General features: G+C 40.3%; 1 pseudogene; it reads right to left on the reverse strand.

The window, feature by feature from the left end:
- Positions 1-1,102: 1,102 nt before the first annotated feature.
- LOC134730472 (uncharacterized) lies at positions 1,103-21,025 on the reverse strand (annotated as a pseudogene).
- Between the last annotated feature and the right edge of the window lie 2,035 nt (positions 21,026-23,060).

The following is a 23,060-nucleotide window of genomic DNA, read 5'->3' on the forward strand; positions in this document are numbered from 1 at the left end:
CTGGTAATTTGATAATTTACAGTTTTTTTAAATTGTGGTTATAAACGTGTAACATACAATTTATCATTTTAACTATTTTAAGTGTACATTTATACTGTTATGCAATCATCACCACAATCTATCTCCAGAACTTTTCTGTATTCCCAAACTGAAACTCTGTAACCATTAAAGAGGCAAAGGTGAGGAAGTTTTGTCTGTTGGCTGAGATGCTCTGAGGCAGTGAGGGAAAGGAGAGGGTAAGTAGACAAACTTGGGGCATTCAGAATGAAAAACAGATGTATTGGTCAGGGTTCTCTAGGGGGACAGAACTAATGAATATATATATATATATATTTATGTATATGGGAGTTTATATGAGAATATATATATGGGAGTATATATATATATATATATATATATATATATATATATATATAGGAGTTTATTAAGTATTAGCTTACATGATCACAAGGTCCCACAATAGGCCATCTGCAGGCTGAGGCACAAGGAAAGCCAGTCTAAGTTCCAAAACTGAAGAACTTGGAGTCCAATATTCGAGGGCAACAAACATCCAGCATGGGAGAAAGATGCAGGCTGGGAGGCTACGCCAGTCTCTCTTTTCACATTTTTCTGCCTGCTTATATTCTAGCTGCACTGGCAGCTGATTAGATTGTGCCCACCCAGATTAAGGGTGAGACTGGCTTTCCCAGCCCACTGACTCAAATGTTAATCTCCTTTGGCAACACCTTCACAGGTACACCCACGATCAACACTTTGTATCCTTCAATCCAATCAAATTGACACTCAGTGTTAACCATCACATGTCCACCCCTTGTCAACTTGAACCCATATACATCATACATAATCTTCAAATAAAGAAAATAATGAGGTCATAATTATGCCTAACATAATACAACTGTCTTTGTACAACTGGAAATGCACCAATCTGCAACCTAAATGCTATTACATAAAGTTAACAACACTTAAATGCTGATGTAAAGTCAATAAATATTATGTCAGATGATAAAGATGAAAGAAAATAAAATGAAGATATTTTCTTAGTATAAGTGTATACATGCACAAACATGTTTTTAACAAAAGGAGGAGGAAATACTCATAACAATTACAGTCCTTATTTCTGCAGCTGGTCACGTGGTCATAGCTGGTATTGATGACTACCTTCTTCTGCTACCCATTCTGTATTCCCTTTGCCTTCAGCAAGCACCGCAGCAGGTCGTGATTTTTTTCCAGGTAGAGTGACCCAAACCTTCATTCCTGAAGGGCCTGTGTCATTTGTAGTCCTGCCTGTGTTGGATTATTGTAGTTTCCCATTGACCTTAATCACAGGGGCATGATAATGAGAGGTGACAGCATGCTGGCAGTCCTCAGAGCCCTCGCTTGCTCTCGGCACCTCCCCTGCCTGGGCTCCCACTTTGGTGGCATTTGAGGAGCCCTTCAGCACCCCCACTGCACTGTGGGAGCCCCTTTCTGGGCTGGCCAAGGCTGGAGCCCACTCCCTCAGCTTACCGGGAGGTGTGGAGGGAGAGGCGCGAGCGGGAACCAGGGCTGCATGCGGAGCTTGCGGGCCAGCTGGAGTTCCAGGTGGGCATGGGCTCAGCGGGCCCCGCACTCGGAGCAGCGGGCCGGCCCTGCCGGCCAGGGCAATGAGGGACTTAGCACCCAGGCCAGTGGCTGCGGAGGGTGTATTGGGTCCCCCAGCAGTGCCGGCCCACCAACGCTGAGCTCGATTTCTCGCCGGGCCTTAGCTGCCTTCCTGCGGGGCAGGGCTCGGGACCTGCAGCCCGCCATGCCTGAGCCTCCCATCCCCTCCATGGGCTCCTGTGCCGCCCGAGCCTCCCCGACGAGCACCACCCCCTGCTCCACGGCGCCCAGTCCCATTGACCACCCAAGGGCTGAGGAGTGCGAGCGCACTGCGGGGGACTGGCAGGCAGCTCCACCTGCAGCCCTGGTGTGGGATCCACTAGGTGAAGCCAGCTGGGCTCCTGAGTCTGGTGGGGACATGGAGAGTCTTTATGTCTAGCTCAGGGATTGTAAATACACCAATTGGCACTCTGTATCTAGCTCAAGGTTTGTAAACACACCAATCAGCACCCTGTGTTTAGCTCAAGGTTTGTGAATGCACCAATCGACACTCTGTATCTAGCTGATCTGGTGGGGCCTTGGAGAACCTGTGTGTGGAAACTCTGTATCTAACTAATCTGATGGGGATGTGGAGAACCTTTGTATCTAACTCAGGGATTGTAAACACACCAATCAGCGCCCTGACAAAACAGGCCACTTGGCTCTACCAATCAGCAGGATGTGGGTGGGGCCAGATAAGAGAATAAAAGCAGGCTGCCCGAGCCAGCATTGGCAACCCGGTCGGGTCCCCTTCCACACTGTGGAAGCTTTGTTCTTTCGCTCTTTGCAATAAATCTTGCTACTGCTCACTCTTTGGGTCCACGCTGCTTTTGTGAGCTGTAACACTCACTGCGAAGATCTGCAGCTTCACTCCTGATCCCAGCGAGACCACGAGCCCACCAGGAGGAACGAACAACTCCAGATGTGCTGTCTTAAGAGCTGTAACACTCACCGCGAGGGTCCGCAGCTTCATTCTTGAAGTCAGTGAGACCAAGAACCCACCAATTCCAGACATAATAATACTAAGAGATACCCTAACGGATGTCCTGTATTCCATGTATGCTCTTCCTTACCTCTGTAGACTGATTTCATCTTGGTAGTCCAAGTCAATCACACCAGCTAACACTGTAACTCCCTTCTTAGCCTGTTGACTTAAATTTAGGAGTACCCTGAAGTGTCCAGGTGGCAATCTTAGCTTCCAGTTTAATGGAATTGTTGTTGTGTCTCCTGGTGACAGTGTTCCTCCCTCTGGAACTGTAGCAGGATGAGCCACAGACAAAACACCTCAGACACTGAAATATAGAAGGAAGTGCCTTTATTCGGCCGAGAGCATTGGCAGACTTGCATCTTAAGGGCCCAGCTCCCTGATAGAGAAATTCCTGCCCCTTTTAAGGGCTTACAACTCTAAGGGGGTCCACGTGAAAGGGTCATGATCGATTGAGCAAGCATGGGGTACATGCCTGGGGCTGCATGCATTGGTAATCAGGACAGAACAGAACAGAACAGAAAGTTTCACAGTGCTTCCTTATACAATGTCTGGAATCTGTAGGTAATACAAGTGGTTAAGTCAGGGTTGATTTTTAATTACCAGGCCTGGGGAGCGGCTGGGAGCTATCTAACTATTGATCTTATTTCTGCCTTTCTTTAGCTTTTGCTTCCTCTTTTCTTTTTCTGGGGCATGAGACAATAGGAGAGGTGGTCTCCTTCCTTATTCCACCCTTTGAGAATCTCACTTATTAGTGGGAGTTCTCACTCTCATCTTCACTGTGTAGGTCTTCCAGCAAAACAGATTGATAATGATTCATGTAATACATTTGTGCCGAGGTTTTCTGATGAACTACAGTGGTATAACTTTTTGTCAGTTGGAGAAATATGGGCAGCAAGCAAGGAAGCAATAGACAGGTTCTTAACACTATTAGTATGCCTATTATTAAAGTCCTAAATCCTCCTAGAGATGGGAACCATTTTTCAGACGGGGACCCAGGGTTAAACCCATGCCAAACCTGCAATGGCACATGTGTCAGCTTTGTTATGTCTCTAACTATATTTTTGACTACTTGCCCTTGATCATCTATGTGTAGACAGCAATTGGTTAGGTTGAATTTTCTACAGATTCCTTTTTCAGCTGCTAGTAAAAAGTTTAGGGCCAATCTATTCTGATAGATGGCATTTTTCATTTGGGTTTCTTGCCGGGCTAAAATGGTTAAAGCTCTGCCAGTTTTATTAGTGATTATTTTTGAGACAGCTTTATTCAGCTGGGAGTGGATGATCTGGGTCCTGCTGGCTGGTTCACTTGTCCTGAGCTGCCGGTGTTAGCTGACTGTGGTGGATCCAAGACATAACACCTGCAACTTTAACAGCAGTGGGAGTGGACAAGATTACAGTATAGGGCCTATCCTATATGGATGCTGGAGAAATTAAATTTTACTTTTTAACCTAAACAGAGTCACCGGATTTAAAGGAGTGTCAGGCTTATAGGCATTTTTATGTTCTTAATTATGAACACATTGTATGGTTATTCTTAGAACGTGCATTTGCATTTTTAAGGTGAATTCCTCTAGTTCCTAGAGGTTACCTTTAATTTGGGGTAACTATGATTTGGGGGTGGCCGACTGAACAAAATCTTATAGGGCAAATACCTAGTTTGTTTGGTGGGGTTGCATCTGACTCAGAGGAGGACCATAGGCAAAAACTTGATTTTATTTTAAATGAATTTCCTGGCAATATTTCTTCAGTAGCTGCTTGCGTGTCCGGTTTACGCGTTTTTACCTTTTCCTGAACTTTGCGGCTGGTAGGCGGCATGCAGTTTCTATATGATCCTTAATGCCTTTGCTGTTTTCTGTACCAAGTCAGCTACAAACGCTGGCCCGTTAACTGAGCTGATTTGTAAGGGCAGTCTAAATCTAGGAATAAGATCTCGGAGAAGCACACAGATTACTTCACGAGCTTTCTCTGTGTTGGATAAGCCTCCACCCACCCAGAGTAGGTATACACAAGAACTAGTAAATACTTGTTACTACACTTTGGCATTTCTGTGAAGTCTACCTGGAGGTCTTTAAAGGGGGCTGCTCCATAAGCTTGTATGCCAGGCTGGACCCTGCCTCGCATTGTGCTGCCAGCAGGTAATACATCACTGTGCCACCATTTTGGCAAGGGCTGATAAATGTGAGATGTAGAAGTACTGGTGTAACAACTTTTTAAGTGACTTTTGGCCTAAGTGGGTGGTCTCATGCACAGCCAGTACAACTGCAGCTCCTAGCAGTTGTGGCACGGCTATCCTTCCATCTGGTAACTGGATCTACCCCTCTTCTATTATTTGTCCCCCTTTTGTCTGGAAAAATTCCTTTTCTTAGAATAAGTAGGTACAAGGTCAGGGGCCTGTGAGAGAAGGGGGGCTGTTACTGACACCTGCTGGAGGGTGGATGCAGCTTTCCAAGCCTCTGAGTCAGCCCAGGAGTTCCCTAAAGCAACCATAGTGGAAGCTCACTGGTGTCCCCTGCAGTGTATAACTGTCACCTTTTGGGGCTTCCACACTGCTTTTAGTAGTTGCGAGATCTCTTGCTAATGTTTCATGTCTTTTCCTCCAGAGTTTAACAAGCCTTTTTCCTTGTATAATGCCCCATGTACCAAGAGTCAGTGTAGATATTCACAGTCTTACCTTTACTTAGTTCTAAAGACTGAATTAAAGAAATGAATTCATCCTTTTGGGCTGAAGTACTCTGGGGCAACGATTTGGCTTCAATGACAGTGTCCAGGTTTACCACTGCATATGCTGCACATCTCTCTCCTTGTGGGTTGACGAAGCTGCTCCCATCCACATACAGCTTCTAGTCCACTGATGCCCAAGGCTGGTCCTGGAAGCCAGGTCTGCTAGAGTAAACCTAGTCTAACACTTTAACACAGTTATGCTTGACAGGGCCCTCTGATACCGGGAGCAAGGTGGCAGGGTTCTGGGTGTTACAAACTTCAATGGTTATGCGGAGATTTTTACAAAGCAGGCTTTGGTACTTGGTTGGTCTGGCATTTGTCAGCCAATGATGTCCTTTGGTATTCATTAAAGTCACCACAGCATGGGGGGCTTTTATGTTCAGGTTTTGGCCAAGAGTCAGTTTATCTGCTTCTTGTGCTAGCAGGGAAGTTGCTGCTAAGCCTCTCAAACACGGGGGCCAACCTTTAGAAACTCGGTCTAGCTATTTAGAGAGGTAGGCCACTGGCCTTGGCCAGGCCCTACATCTTGGGTTAAAACTCCGACTGCTATTTTTGTCTCTTTCTGACACATACAATGTAAATGGCTTTGTTAGGTCAGGTAGCCATAGGGCTGGGGCTGACATGAGCTTTTCTTTGAACTTATGAAAAGCCTATTGTTGTTGGGAACCCCATTTGAAAGGTTCTGTGTTGCCCACATTTGTGACTTGGTACAGAGGTTTGGCCAGTACTGCAAAATTTGGGATCCAGAACATGCAGAACCTCACATCTCCTAAGAATTCTCTCACCTGCCTTCTGGTCTTAGGCTCCAGTAGGTTACAAATGACCTTTTTTTTTTTTTTTTTCCTGATCCTAGGCTGCACTCTCCCCGTCGGATAGTAAATCCTAGGTAGTGTACCTACTGTCTGCAGATCTGAGCTTTCTTCTTGGACACCTTATACCCACAGTCATCCAGGTGCCAGAGCAGGGCATCTGTTCCTTTGGCACACCCATCTGCCGTGGGGTATCCCAGCAGGAGGTCATTGAAGTACTGGAGCAACACGCAGCCTAGGTCTCTGGCAGGAAACTTTTGCAGGTCTCAAGCCAGGGCCTCCCTGAAGATAGTGGAGCAGTTCTTGAACCCTTGGGGAAGCTGGATCCAAGTGTACTGAGTGGTGACACCTGACCCCAGATCTTCCCACTGAAAAGCAAACAGCTTCTGGCTCTCAGAAGCTAGTCTGATGCTAAAGAAGGCATTCTTCAGGTCTAGGCAGGTGAACCAGCTGGCCTCAGTACGTGAGCAGCTGGTGGCAATCAGCCTAAGTAGGGTTATGAGTCTGGATAATAGTTTGGAGCAAACTAATTAAGGCTTAAGGCTTTTCAGTATAAGATGGGGTATTGTTCTTCCAATTGGAGGTCAGCAGAGGTGAAAAGTTGATACACAAAGGCATGCCTTTCTACCATATGCCCTTCCTCATCTACCCCAGTATATCGCTGCTCCCTCAGGGGGATTTGCATAGCTCGAGCATGGCCAGATTTGAGTGTGCCCATTTGACTATCTTGACTTCCTTCCCTGGCCTCTCAAGGCTCTGCTCCTCCCCTTCGAGGTGAGACCTGGGGCATGTTAGCTCCTGAACCTGGTTCCTGGGGGGCTGTTGACCTCAGTAAAGAGTGGGTAGGCTGGGACATATGGAGGAAGAATTTCTGTTACCTCTGGCGGCTCCTGCAAAACAGGTTTCTCTTGCTGTTTCTGGGATTTCCTCTTTTAACTCTGTCTGCTGTCAAAGCTGCTCTCACTTTTACTTTTGGCCTTTTTTGCAATAAGCTGTTAAACAGGGCTGGATCTATGCCAGTTTTATCATACTATATTTAACTATGAGTCAATATAAAGGAATTTGGTCTGGGTACACTGGCTGTCCTCTGACCCCTGTCACCACCTTAAATACATGGCCAATTGTTCCCTGTCTATAGTTCTTTCTGTTGGCCATCCAACATCAAAAGAGGGCAATTTTAATTTACATTCACAGAGAGTTCTCAACCTCTGGGGGGTTAACTTAACTCTATAATCCCCTGCAAAACCTTTTTTAAGGTTCTGTAACATGCACTTTAACAGAGGAAGTTTTGGATGTTCTGATGACTTTTTTCTTATTTATTTTATTTTGTTTTTTTCTTGAGACAAAACAACACTCATACTACAAGAAGGAAAGGGTAAAAGGTCACTCACTTGTCTAATTCACACTAAATCAAAATTAAAACCTAAGCCAAAGTGTTGATAAAGGCATGACTGTTTGCCAAGCAATTCAAACCAAGTCAAAATCAAAACCAAAACCAAAGTGCCAATAAAGGCACACCGTGGGTGATCAGGCCACACTTGCACTCAAATGGAGTGGGCAAGTTCCTAAGACCGGTCTTACCATGTTTCAGATGTCCGGACTCCAAAAGCCAGTTCCTTCCCAGTGTTCAGCCACTGCGTCGATCTCATGCAGGGGCTTGCCATGCACTGCTCTGACGAGGCATTCCACTGGGGCAAATGCCTACCTGGGAGCACTTTCAGGATCCGCGTCGCTCAAGCTGGCCGGAGTCCCCCACAGGGATGCTCTGCAGGGCAGGCCTAAGCCACCTAAGTGGCTTCCTTGATTGCCCGTCAACCACCTCACTTCCTGGTCAGGGAACCAAGAAATGTAGCAGGACGAGTCACAGACAAAACACCTCAGACACCGAAATATAGAAGGAAGTGGCTTTATTTGGTCGGGAGTGTCGGCTGACTTGCGTCTTCAGGGCTGAGCTCCCTGAGAGAGAAATTCCTGATCCTTTTAAGGGCTTACAACTCTAAGCGGGTCCACGTGAAAGGGTCATGATCGATTGAACAAGCATGGAGTACATGCCTGGGGCTGTATGCATCGGTAATCAGGACAGAACAGAACAGAAAGTTTCACAATGTTTCCTTATACAATGTCTGGAATCTATAGATAATACAAGTGGTTAGGTCAGGGGTTGATTTTAAACTACCAGTCCTGGGGAGTGTCTGGGAGCTGTCTAACTATTGATCTTATTTCTGCCTTTCCTTAGTTTTTGCTTCCTCTTTTCTTTATCTGAGGCATGAGACAACAGGAGAGGTGATCTCCTTCCTTACAACTAAGACTTCTAGGCCAGCAGAACTTAAGGTTGTGGGAACAGGAAGCAAAAATTGCTACTGGATCACTAGGGGTGATGGTGAGTGGTGCCACTTCCACTTCCACCCCTTGATTCCTGGACCCATAAATCCTGGCTAGGGGAGAAACAGTACCATATATTGGGTGCTGATTCAGAGCATACATGGCCTTCTGGAGAACTTTGCCCCAGCCCTACAAAGTATTGTCACCTAATTGGTATTGTAATTGTGACTTCAAAAGGCCGTTCCACTGTTCTATCAATCCAGCTGCTTCCAGATGATGGGGAACATGGTAAGACCAGTGAATTCCATGAGCATGAGCCCACTGCTGCACTGCTTTAGCCATAAAGTGAGTGCCTTGGTTAGAGGCAATGCTGTGTGGAATACCGTGACAGTGGATGATGCATTCCGTGAGTCCATGGATGGCAGTCTTGGCAGAAACTTTGCATGAAGGATAGGCAAACCCATATCTGAAGTAAGTGTATATTCCAGTGAGGACAAACCTCTGCCCTTTCCATGATGGAAGGGGTCCAGTATAATCAACCTGCCACCAGGTAGCTTGCTGATCACCCCAAGGAATGGTGCCATATTGAGGGCTCAGTCTGCTGCTGGCAAATTGGGCACTCAGCAGTGGCCACAGCCAGGTCAGTCTTGGTGAATGGAAGTCCATGTTACTGAGCCCATGTGTAACCTCCATCCCTGCCACCATGGCCACTTTGTTCATGGGCCCATTGGGCGATGACAGGAGTGGCTGGAGAAAGAGGCTGAGAGATGTCCACAGAACGCGTCATCCTATCGAGTTGATTAATAAAATCCTCCTCCACTGAGGTCACCCATTGGTGAGCACTCACATGGGATACAAATATCTTCACAGTTTTTGACCACTCAGAAAGGTCCATCCTTGTACCCCTTCCCCAAATTTCTTTGTCACTAATTTTCCACTCATGCTTCTTCCAAGTCCCTGACAATCCAGCCAAACCATTGGCTACAGCCCATGAATCACTATATAATCACAAATCTGGCCATTTCTCCTCCCATTCAAAGTGCACAACCAGGTGCACTGCTTGAAGTTCTGCCCACTGGGAAGATTTCCCTTCACCACTGTCCTTCAGGGACGTCCTAGAAAGGGGTGGTAGTGCTGCAGCTGTCCATTTTCGCGTGGTGTCTGCATATCGTGCAGAACCATCTGTGAACCAGGCCCTAGTCTTCTCTTCCTTTGTCAACTGATCATAGGGAACTCCTCATGAGGCTATTAGTGCAGTCTTGGGGAGAAGAAGCAGGGTGGCAGGGGTAGAGGCCATGGGCATTTGAGCCACTTCCTCATGTAACTTACTTGTGCTTTCAGGACCTGCTCGAGACTGATCATGTATATAACACTTCCCTTTGATGACAGAATGCTGCTGTGCATAACCCACTTTATGGCTAGATAGGTAAGAAAACACTCAGTTCATGATAGGCATTTCAGGTCATATGCTGACTTGATGATGTTAGTCAAATGTTCAGTTTTCACCAAAGCCCGGTAACAAGCCAAGAGCTATCTCTCAAAAAGAGAATAGTTATCTGCAGAAGATAGTAGGGCCTTGCTCCAAAATCCTAGAGGCCTTTGCTGTGATTCACCTGTGCTGGCCTGCCAAAGGCTCCAAACAGCATCCCTATCTGCCACTGACACCTTAGTCGCCATTGGATTTATTGGGTCATATGGCCCAAGTGGCAGAGCAGCTTGCACAGCAGCATGGGCCCATTGCACAGCCTTCTCCTCTTTTGGACCATATCCAAAACTGGCAGCCTTTCAGGTCGGTCAATAAATAGGCTGGAGTAACACACCCAAATGAGGAATGTGTTGCCTCCAAAATCCAAATAGGCACACTAAGCATTGTGCCTCTTTCTTGGTTGTACGAGGGGCCAAATGCAGCAACTTATCCTTCACCTTAGAAGGAATATCTTGACAGGTTTCACATCACTGGACCCCTAGTAATTTAACCGAGGTAGAAGATCCCTGAATTTTAGTCGTATTTATTTCCCATCCTTTGGCATGCAAATGCCTCACTAATAAGTCCAGTGTGTTTGCTGCTTCTTGCCCACTGGATCCATTCAGCATAATGTCGTCAATGTAATGGTCCAGTGCGATATCTTGCTGAAGCAAAAGGCAATCAAGGTCTTTCTTAATAAGATTATGACCCAAAGCTGAAGAGTTGATATATTCCTGAGGTAGGACAGTAAAGGTATATTTCTGGCCTTGCTAGCTGAAGGCAAATGGCTTTTGGTGGGCCTTATTGACCGGAATGGAGAAAAAGGCATTTGCCAAGTCAATGGCTGCATACCAGGTACCAGGAGATGTATTAATTTGCTCAAGCAATGCAACCACATCTGGTACAGCAGGTGCAATTGGAGTCACCACTTGGTTAAGCTTACAATAATACACTGTCACTCTCCAAGATCCATTTGTCCACTGCACAGGCCAAATGGGAGAGTTGAACAGGGACATGGTGGGAATCACTACCCATGGGTCTTTCAAGTCCTTGATGGTGGCACTAATCTCTGCAGTCCCTCCAGGGATGCAACATTATTTTTGACTTACTCTTTTTCTGGGTAGAGGCAGCTCTAATGGCTTCCATTTGGTCTTTCCTATCATAATAGCCCTCACCCTACCAGTCAGAGAGCCAATGTGGGGGTTCCGCCAGTTGCTAAGTATCTCTATGCCAATTATGCATTCTGGCACTGGGGAAATGACCCACTGGACCCACTGTAAGTTGCACCTGAGCTAAGACTCCATTAATTACCTGACTTACATAAGCCCGTATTTTAACTGGAGGATGACAGTAACGTTTTGGGTCTCCTGGAGTCAACATCAGCTCAGAACCAGTGTCCAGTACTCCTCAAAATGTCTTATCATTTCTCTTTCCCCAATGCAGTTACCCTGGTAAAAGGCCAGAGATCTCCTTGGGGAAGGATGGAAGAAAGATTCACTGCATACATTGTTAGTAATGTAGTGGGGTCCTTCCTCAAGGGGACCTGGCCTCCCCTTCATTCAAGGTGTTCTGGGTGTATAAACTGGCTCAAGCCTGAAAATTGATTGAGGAGCTGTGCTTCTCTGTCTTTATAATTTAAATTAGTGTTTTGTCCATTCGACCTAGAAGTTTTCTGCTTGTATAAATTAAGTAGGAATGCAGTAGGCTTTCTTTCAATTTCACTTCCAGGAACATAATTAATTAGCCAGTGCCAGAGCTCTCCACCAGTCAGACTATTCTGATTGCTGTTTTGCCTCTGCTGTCCATTACAGTAGCTACACTCACCACGCCTTTGATGGTTGAATGCAGCCACTTTGCTCCTGCCACCTTGGGATCCAATTATTCCCATTGTATTTAAATTTTTTAGTTGAGTGACTGTAGTTCTCACTGTTAGATCTGGCATACAGAGAAGAGCAATGACAGGGCTCTTCAAAGATACAGGTACTGCCCTCACAAATCTATTTCACAAACATTGGTTAAGGGTATATCTTCTGGACCCTCTCAGCTGGGATGAGTAGGTCTAAAGTGACTAATATACTACACCATCCCAATCTCCCTAAGCCTTTGGATTCCCTTCCTCTACATTAAATCGAGAGACCAGGAATTTCCAGCTTGCTCACAGTAGGCCATCTTTTAATCTATATTTCAGCTAACCAAGCAAATAAACTATTAGAATCTTTTTTAACTCCCTGAGCTGCAACATTAAATGCAGAGTCCCTACTAAGTGGGCCCAAATCAATAAATTCAGCCTGATCTAACTGTATGTTCCTTCTACCCTTATCCCACACCCTTAATATGCATTCCCATGTCTATTCTCCAGATTTCTGTTGATATAAATTAGAAAACTCTATTGTAGCACACTGCTTCATGGGTCACACTCTCAACCTCACCTCTAGGGGCCTGCTGGGACTTTAGTCTAGTTATAGGTCTAGAAGCAAACAGAGGTGTTGGGGGCAGCTCCTGAGGAGAATCAACATTATCTTGCCTGACAACTGCCTCAGAGGAGGCCATCACTGTTGCCTCAGGCAGTGCAGAGTTTATCTCCTCAGACAAAGGTGGAAAGGCTGACTGCAACATGGGTCTGGGAGGGGATATTGCCACTACTGGGGATGGGGATGCTGTTTTTCTTTTCTGGCTAAAACGTTTCATCAGAATTTACAAACTCACTGTCCCCAGCTTCATCAGGGTCCTCCCACATGTCCCTATTCCAAGTTGCAGGGCCCCATTCTTTGCCAATCAGTGCTCTCACTTTAACAGTAGACACCTGGTGAGGCTGTGCATGTACCTTTCGTTGCAGGCCAGCAACTAGCATGACAAGAGCTTGTGTCTGTTTTTCCACAAAAGAGTAAGATAAGACTTTTACTCAGGGCAACCTTAGCAGATTTGAGGCTCAGTATCTGCTTCTGAAGCCAGGAGATAGAATCCCTGAGTTCATCATTTTCTTTCAACACTTTGTCCACTGAACTTAGGAGCAACCAACCAGCTTTGTTCCTTGGTTCTCCACATGTGGTCAAAGGTATTATGTATAGAGTCACTAAGCTCCTTGCCTGTCATGAGTGATGAATCAGGAGTGTCAAATGCATTTATTTTGCGTAACTCTCTAAAGAGTTCATGCCAAGGACTTATCAATATTCTCCATACTATTAGAAGTAGAGTCATTAGCATTTTTGGTCTAATCATATTAAGTAGCCAACTCTAGAAACCCCAAACCAATGAAAGAATTCCATCCTTAATATTTTATTCCTGTAGAGCCACTCCTGGTACCAAAATCTGCATTAGGGTTCTCTAGAGGGACAGAACTAATGGAATATCTATTTATCTATCTATCTATCTATCTATCTATCTATCTATCTATCTATCTATCTATACACACACACACATATGTGTATATATGTGTATATATGTGTATACATATGTGTATATATAGTGAGCTAATATATATGATTATATATTATATATAGCTATTATATATAGCTAGTATATATAATATATAATATATTGTGTGTATATATATATATAATAAGTTTATCAAGAATTGGCTTACACAATCACAAGGTCCTACAATAGGCCACTTGCAGGCTGAAGAGCAAGGGAAGCCAGTCCAAGTTCCAAAACTGAAGGACTTGGAGTCCAATGTTTGAGGGCAGGAAGCATCCAGCATGGAAGAAAGATGTAGGCTGGGAGGCTACGCCAGTCTCTCTTTTCACATTTTTCTGCCTGCTTATATTCTAACTGCATTGGCAACTGATTCGATTGTACCCACTCAGACTGAGGGTGCATCTGCCTTTCCCAGCCCACTGACTCAAATGTTAATCTCCTTTGGCAACACCCTCACAGACACACCCAGGATTAATACTTTGCATCCTTCAGTCCCCTCAGGTTGATACTCAGTATTAACCATCACCATAGTATATTAACAGTTCTGAGAAATTCTTTGACCAAAGATTTCTTTATTCTAGTATTAACTATTAATTATGAAAATTCTGTTTCATAGAAAATACTTTGGTTAACATTGTTGGTAATTTGTCTTTTAGCTTGTATATTTTTGTTAATAATGGTAATGTATCTTTTGTTATTGCTATGTTTATTCACAAAATATTTTTTATATAAAAAGCTATTTTGTTCTCTAATTGTATTTTGGTTTCATTTTTTAATATTTTGCCTTCCAATTTATTTAATCAAATTTGTTATTTGTTGTCACACATGGTAGTAGTAATCGACTATGCCATTATCTTTTATATAGTTATCAATGATATCCTTATTGACTTAAATATCATTTTTACAGTATGCAATTTCAGTCTTCATTTATTAAGACTGAAATTTATTTATTATGCCTTTCTCTGATATTATTTAATAAATGATGACTTGAAAATAAATGTTTTTCACTCTGGAAAATTTTCCTTAAAGCTTTGTAAATTGATGTTTTTTTCTTAAAATATTATTGGAAAGAATATTGAAAGAAATTTGAAATATTGAAAGAATATTGAAATATTGAAAGAAGTCTTCGTGGAAAAATTAGATTTTTTTTTCTCCTGCTGAATACTTTATAATGCTTTTTTTCTCCATGAAATTAAGGCCTGCTAACTTCTTTTTAGATTCTTTTTTGTTATGTTGTTTTAAGATATGGTCTCACTTTGTTGCTCGGGCTGGAGTGCAGTGGCGCAATCATAGCCCACAGCAACCTCAAACTCCTGATCTCAAGTGATTTCTGCTGTCTCAGCCTCCCAGGGAGCTGGGACTACAAGCATGCAGCCTGTACTAGCCTGTACTAGACACCTGGCTAACTCACGCCTGTAATCCCAGCACTTTGGGAGGCCAAGGCGGGTGGATCACCTGAGGTCGGGAGTTTGAGACCAGCCTGACCAACATGGAGAAACCCCATCTCTACTAAAAATAAAAAAAATAAGCGGGTTGTGGTGGTGTGCACCTATAATCCCAGCTGCTTGGGAGGCTGAGGCAGGAGAATCGCTTGAACCCTGGAGGCAGTGAAACCTGAACCCGTTGCGGTGAGCCAAGATAATGCTAATGCACTCCAGCCTGGGCAACAACAGCGAAACTCCGTCTCAAAAAAAAAAAAAAAAAAATTCTGTAGAGAAAACATCTCACTATGTTGTCCAGGTTGCTCTTTAACTCCTAGGCTTAAATGATCCTCCCACCTCAGCCTCCCAAAGTCCTGGAATTACGGGCGTCTTTTTAGATTTTGACTTGAACTTTTCAATCTAAGAAATCTAGAAATCTTTTGCTTTTAATTTTTGTTTTCTTTTTTATTATAGTGCAAAAGTTTTTTTTCTGTTATTACTTATGAATTATTAATTGCTTTGAAAATATCTGTTTCATCTTTTCTACTCTTCCAAAACAGTAATTAACTATATTATGAATTTTTATTTTCTGTCCTTAATACCAGAGTCATTTCGGTGATCACTTTTCACTTAATTGTCTTCTTCCACATTTGAAAGTTGTCTCAAGCCTTTTATTCACATAACTTATTTGATATGAGGTTTTTTAGCAATATTAATTCTACTGTTAATTTCATCTAATGCATATAAATATTCTGTAGTATACCTTTGTTTTAAAAACTGTCCTTTGAAATCTATTTTAGCTTTACATTTCTGCTTTGTCTCTCAGCTTCATTAGTAGCTAACTGTTGTCTTATTTCATCTCTTGTTTTGTGGAAACACAAATGTGTGTGACATTTATTTTCTTTTTCTGAAAAAAATTATTTTCATGCATTTTATTCCTTGATTTATTTACTGTTATATTCTTCCTGACTCTACTGTAGCATCTAGTACAGTATGTAGTAAAGAATTTGCCCTTGCCAAAAAGGAAAGTCTGGACTTCACCCTCAGCTTTTGGGGGGTAATTTCTGGACCTTTGGAATGTCATGCCTGTTTGGAGTGTCTTTGGAGGCCATGGGTCATACTGCATAGTCTAACAATGTGAGTTAGGACAGGGCCTAGCCAAACCCAGGTCTCAGGGCAGGGGCTGACAATGCTAGAAAGACTGACCATGTGATATAAGGTGCAGGTTCTGGGTCATGTGGTATGATTTGACCAGGAGACTGAGGTCAATCATATGTGCAGTCAATCAATCAACCATGCCCATGTGAGGAAGCCCCACTAAGAACTCTGGACATAAAAGCTAAGAGTGAGCTCCCTGATTGGCAATACTCCATGTGTATTGTCACACATGGATTCCAGGAGATTAATGTGTCCTGACTTAGAAAGAGGACAAGAGCAGCTCTGCATTTGATATTTCTTTTAGACTTTGCCCCATGTGCTTCTTCCCTTGGCTAATGTTAAACTATGTCCTTTTCAAGTAATAAACCATAGTCATCAGTATAATATCTTTCAATGAGTTTTGTGAGTCTATGAAAATTATTGATCCTGAGGGTAGGGATAGGAACCCTTTGAACTTTCAGTTGATGTCCAGATGTGAGGGCGATATTGGGGATTGTACCCTCCAACTTTATAGTTGGCCCAAACTCTTTATAGTATGTGTCCATATGCTCTGATATAATGTTTTATTAGTCAGTTAGAGAAAGTGTTAATTCAGTTCTGGAATTCCGATCAGAAACAAGATAGATCCTCCGCTAAATCTCCTTCTCTTCTTTTCGATTTTGAGCTCAATATTCTGCTTCTAATTCAGTGAAATGGTTATCAGAGAAGATCAGAGGAAGGGTTCTGCAAACATACATTATTTCATTCCATCCTGTGCATGCATCTCTCTGTATGTGTGTGTATGTGCTGAAACCACCATGTCAGGTGCTGACACATATTGGATTAATCCTATTTTCTGCTATTTTTCAGATCAAGTTTGGTAAATGTTTATCTATTACTTCAGTTAATAAAAGCACAGAATAACCTTGGAGAAAACCATTCTTTCAGTTTACCTACTATACACTGATATCTTGGTCTGTTTTTCTGTTGCTGTAACAGAACACTAGAGGCTGGGTAATGTATAAAGAAAGGAGAATTATTTGGATCATGATTCTGATAGCTGGGAAATGTATAAAGAAAGGAGAATTATTTGGATCATGATTCTGATAGCTGGGAAGTCCAAGAGCATGGTGCTGGCATCTGGCAAGGGCCTTCATGCTGAATAATAAAATGCTGAAAGTTCAACTGAGCTTGCAAGACAGGAAAATGGGAGAAACTCATCCTTTTTATCAAGAACCCACTTCCATCATAACTAACTGACTCCTGTGATAATGGCATTAATCGATTCATGAGGGTGGAGCCCTCATTACCTACTTGCCTTTTAAAGAACTCACCTCTTAATATTGTTAATTCAATAGCAATGAAATTTCAACATGAGTTTTGGAGGAGACATTCAAACTCTAGTAACTGCTATGATATGTTGGGACTCTCTGTGGTCTAAGTCTTTTGGCCCAGTTTATCCAGGAAACTGTCCTGTACTGAGAATCAACACTGTAGAGACATCACATTTTCAGATACCTGAACTTGTAAGTCTGACTATAATTGCTGCTTTGAATATAAAGGTTTGTAATGAAAGAGGAACTACAAATGAAACTTAAAGAAATTATTGTCTATTTCCTCCTCTAGTCCTCTTGTTTCTGAGCCCAATGACTGTTTAAGGGATGATAGTTGAGGATAATTAGAGATGCTGTTAAGTAGGTAAAATGAGGCTACATGAATGAATAACCTAAATACTGAGCTTAGTATGTAAGATGGCAATAGTACCAAGTGTAAGTCAAGGAACCTATGCTCCAAAGACACGTTGCCACTTTTCTTTCTATCCTAGGTCAAGCTACTTAAGCTCTTTATAACTAGGTCTTTTTCATTTGTAAAAGAAGGTCAAAATGTGTATTTTCTGTAGTAAAGATAAAGTAGATTATACATATTGCGATGTTTTGAAAAATGTGGTACAGTTTATGGATGACAGAAGCTATTATTTGTTCACATATGAAAAGCCTAATTTCTGAACTGGGAAGTGTATAATAAAAATTACATTTTTAGAAGATGAATTTGGCACTTATGCAAGAAGAAATGAAGTGGAAGCATAACCAGAGTGAATTAGGGCGGTACATTAAGTGATGGCTCAAAAAAGAGAAGATGGATGCAATCCTAGAAATGAATCAACAGAACATGATAACTAACTGGATGTGAGGCAAAGGAAGAGAGCAGTCTTAGCTAATGTCAGAATTTAACTTTATGAGTCAGAAGAATGGTGGTGTCATTCACAGGAACAATGAATTTTGAAAGGAAATCCAGAAAAGGCAAAAAAAAAAAATGTAAAACAAAAAAGGAGAGGCAAAGAGAAAAAGGAAAATAAAAGATATATACTCATTTTCCCCAAATTGCTCACGTTTACATTTTTAAAGTACTAAGTACCAAATAATTAGATCTATTATATATTCTCTAATTCATTTTATCTTCTCCTCTATCAAAAGGATTGCTTCAGTGCCTATATAACACTAAAAAGTGAGCATTCTTTTCCTGCAGGAAATAAAAAAAAAATCAGAACTGCTTTAAAAAGTCGCATTGAATGATTTCTATTGAGGTGTTTCATTTCAAACTAAAAGCAGTTTTTAAAACTCTAAATAATGGCAGATTAGATTTGCATGTTATAGGCATTCTTATCTCATGTTTTCTTTTCCATTTTGAAAGATCTGACTAAAAAGCCCACTTAAAATGTAAATTTTTTTAAGAAATCAGTATATGAGAAATATTAGAAAAAAACCAAAAATGTGAGATCTTTGTCATCATGTATAAAGTGTTAGATATTTACTTTTAATTAAAATTACCCTTGTCTGAATTGTTTGTTATTCTCATCCGTTTCTGATGGTAGAGACTATGGTGAGAAAGAACTGTAACAGGGCCTACTTAAAAGGCAATAGGGAAAAAAATCACTTATTATTATAAAGTAGTTTTACTCCTTGAAACCTGTAACCTCCATTACACTAATGGAATAATGAATAATGATAATACATTGAATATAAGTAGGCTCCTTTTGCTGCAAATAGAATGTTTCGTCTTTTGTCTAAAGTACTACTAATAAAAGCATAATGACCTTTCAAAGTCTGAAAATGAATGTACAAGAAACTTGGGAAGCTAGTTTTCCATTAAATGCATTAGTGATAAGCTTGGTAGTTTTCTTAGTGTTCTCAGAAAGATCCAACCTCATTATCTCTCATCACCATGCCAAAGTCAGCAGCAACTGAGTCTTAGCTTTTCACTGTAAAAGTTAGGGTGAAAAAATCGAAGGGCACAGAAATTTCTCCAAAATAGCTTGTTATTACATTTTAGAACTAAATAATTTATTAGAGTAGCTAGTAGATAATAAGCATGATCAATGCATATTTACTTTTATTCACATTTATATTATAGATATTTATATGCATATATAGTTATATAATATTTTGCACACACACATACATATACATATACACTCATATAAATTCTTATGCCCTAATGAAATTATACTTGAACCATGGGTTCTGACATAATTGTCTTCCTCCTTCACCTCCTTGTAGAAACTTACTTTTTAGAGCATATAGCACTGGAATGTACTGGTTTACCTCTGAGCATATCACTTGTCTTTTTCATAGAACTGTTTTATTTTCCTACTCTTGTTGGAAGAATACAACGTTTTTCTAATGTGTGTTCTTTCCTTTCTATACCCTGTCTCCTTCTCTGTCTCATCCACTCCCTCATCTTCAACAATTTCCTCTATTTAGATGAAATTCACCTATATCTGGAACACTTACTTCTGTCCTGAGGTTGTGTCCTGTATTTCAAGTTACTTGTTAGACATTTAAAACTGGATGACTTGACAAATTCCCCTGAAGCCAGCTTTTATTTCCAAATGGTCTATTAGCAGCACTAATATATTCTATACATGAGCCTTATTTTACTCTTTGCTATCTCCCCATATTGAATCAGTCCTCAATTGCATCGATTTTTTTGTTCAAATGTTACCAAACTTTTTCCATTTTTATCTTTCTTTATTGTCTTCATCTCCACTCAACTTTTGGCTGATATCATTTCTGAATATTCATTTATCCTCAACAAAATTTGATTATGGTTTTATGAAAAACAGAGAAATGAAAAAATTGCAAACTTTATCAACATACACCTTTTAATCTAGAAAGATGCAAAAGATATATCAAACAAAATGATTATAAAAGAAAGTATTTTTCATATCTTGAGTAAAAGATATTTTTCCAACAGATTTTTATTCTGTTAAGGACCATTTTAAAGGGTCCTTAAATAAAAATTGTCCTTATTATTTATTAAGTTATTTTTGGTGAACTTTTATTTATTCTACTTTTTTCCTTTTTAGTTTTAATTTTTCTTTCTTCATTTCTAGACATTTTATCTACTAGAAAGATTATCTTTCTTTGTCTATAATGGATGTTACTAAAATTTTTTGTTGTTACTTGCCTTTTGACTTTACTCTTTTTTATTGTGACATAGTTTTTTAAATGTACTTAAAATAATCTATCTTTTATTTTATGGATTCTCTAAATGAGTCCCCATGCTAAATTTATAACGACATTTTGAGACATTTCTTCTGATCTTTGATGGCTTTTTTATGTTTAATTTTAATGATATTTTTGGTTTATTTTGTTATAAGTTTGATTTATGGATGGAATTTTATTTTTCTCCACGTAACTCCTCCTAATATTCCCACATTTATTTACTTCAAAGTATCTTAATTATTTTTATTAGAATGCTGCCTTTATCTTACTGAAATCCCATTTAGTGTTCATTGTTGAACCTTCCAATTTTTTTCAATGATCTGTTTAACTTTTCATGTATAAGTAGCACACTGCTTCAAGTGAGTCTAAGTTTTTGAAATAATGACTCTTTAGTCACATATATTACATTTTACATACAAATGCAATACTGTAAATAGTATTCTGTTTATTTCGAATTGAAAGGGGGAACTACTTTCACGATATCTAGGATAAATTTTTCCCTAATCTTTGCAGCAGTTATAAAATTTTGCCCTTTGTCATTGTGATCTGTAGTGTCCTCAGTCTCCCAATATAAACTTACCATTTTGATTGAATTTCAGTAGCTTGCTCAAATTCAGACATCTTTTATGGTGAGGCCCTTGGCAAGGAGAATGACAGGCTTTGATATAATACTAGATGTGTTTTCCTGAGGCTGTCACCTGGCTATGGGACATTTAATGGCTGAATGACAGAAAGGCAGAACATTACTTACAAGGCAGGCATAATTTTGCAGACTGCCACCTATCTATCAGTTATAGAAGTCAATGGAAATATCTTAAGAACAGTCAACTACAGTTTCTTTATAATACTTTGAAAATAAAAGAATTATTTTGATTATTTAAAGCGAGTTTTGTTAATAACAACTGGATCATTTTTTCTCATTTTACTTTTGATCTCACTCTGAAAATTACATATAGTATTTTCATCTCAAGAACATCCTTATTGCCATTGACTGAGTAGCAAATGTTAAGTCATTTGTTATTATAATATTCGATATTATAATTTAAGTTAAAATTAACAAGTATAGGCTTTGTTAATACAATAAAGATAATCCCATTTCTCTTTTCCACTCTTTCATCAAGTAACATGTATTGGTGAGTCACAATGTCCAAGGATATGTGATAGATAAATTAGGGGAACAGAACATATTCAAGTATATCTCTGATATTTTTTCTGGTTACAACATAAATAGGTGTACGAAAAGTTAGCTAAAAGCAAAAGGCTGCCCAGGTGAAGGGGAAAACGAGTAGTATAGAAAATAAGTGCAGTATGAATTCAAATGAGGGATATGACTGTGGGCAGAGGGTAGCAATCACTTGAAGCTCTTCGAGGAGATAGACTTTGAGGCTGACACTCAAGAACACACAGTGTTCAATAAATCAGAGGAGATGAGAAGTTGAAAAGAATAAAGTGATTGGGTTTGTGAGGAAAAAAAAAGAATACCATAATTGCTGACTCAGCACAAGACCACACCCCATTTTGTTTATAACAATGAATTGTTCTTGGTAACTAACAATACAGCCTGATGGGTCAGTTATGTATTTTGGCCAAATGTAGAACAGTTTTTCATCTCCTTTTGAGGAATCGTGCAATACAGTGAGTGTGTTCTAGAACTTCCACTTCAGTATACACTGTTTTGTCATTTTTATACTAAATTCTTGCATCATGTGGCATCATTCTCTTGTGATGAATTTGGATCCATTCATCTTAGGTCCTCTCTGAATTAAGCATATTTTCCACCATTGCTGTTCATGATGTCGTATCTTTTTGGATTGGAATGGCTTGTTATATAAAACCTGGAGATATTACATTCTTGTTATTATAGATGAATAATGTTATTTCCAAAAGCCAATCTGATAAAAAATATGTCATTATTAATGTTTTTTTTTCATAGAATATATTGTAAGCATTAAAGAAGGATGAACCATGAAAATTCCTTTATAAAAATTTATTTAATATTATATTCCATTGTCTTACAGTATTGCAAATGCAAACAACAGCAACAGCATACAACAACAAAACACTTCTTATATAGCACTTCCTACCTGTCAGGTACTTTTCTAGGGCTTATATATATAAATGTATTTAATCATTACAACCATTACAACAGCCTACTTTACAGATGAGAAAACTCAGTCACAGAGAGTTAACATGCCAAGGCCAGGACGATACTAAATGGCAGAGCTGGGATTTGAAATCAGATTGTCTCCAGAGCCTGCCTATATTCATAGCTACATATAAATTTCAATGTGATTTATCTCTACAGCACATTTTACCTTATCATACAGTCCTATGTTTATGAAATGGCATTATAAATGCTGTTAATTAAAATCACATTTTTTTGTGACTAGACCCTTTAAATGTACTATTTCTCCTTTTAATTTTATAAATATTGGTTAATTGACTTGTAACATTCCATTCCTGTTTGTTTTCATTTGGTTTTAGAATTTGTATTTTCTGCTTTTATTAAATTTGGAAAAACATTAAAATTTGTCCCATGCTTTGATTATATTTTTCAGTTTTGAACTTTACAATAGAAAAAGAAAGGAATAAAATAAATCTTAGTTAAATAAGACATGAGAGAGTGGATTTGAAATGGTTTATTTTAGCTAATTAC

This window comes from Pan paniscus, chromosome 4, assembly GCF_029289425.2.
Source record: "Pan paniscus chromosome 4, NHGRI_mPanPan1-v2.0_pri, whole genome shotgun sequence".
Taxonomy (NCBI): Eukaryota; Metazoa; Chordata; class Mammalia; order Primates; family Hominidae; genus Pan; species Pan paniscus.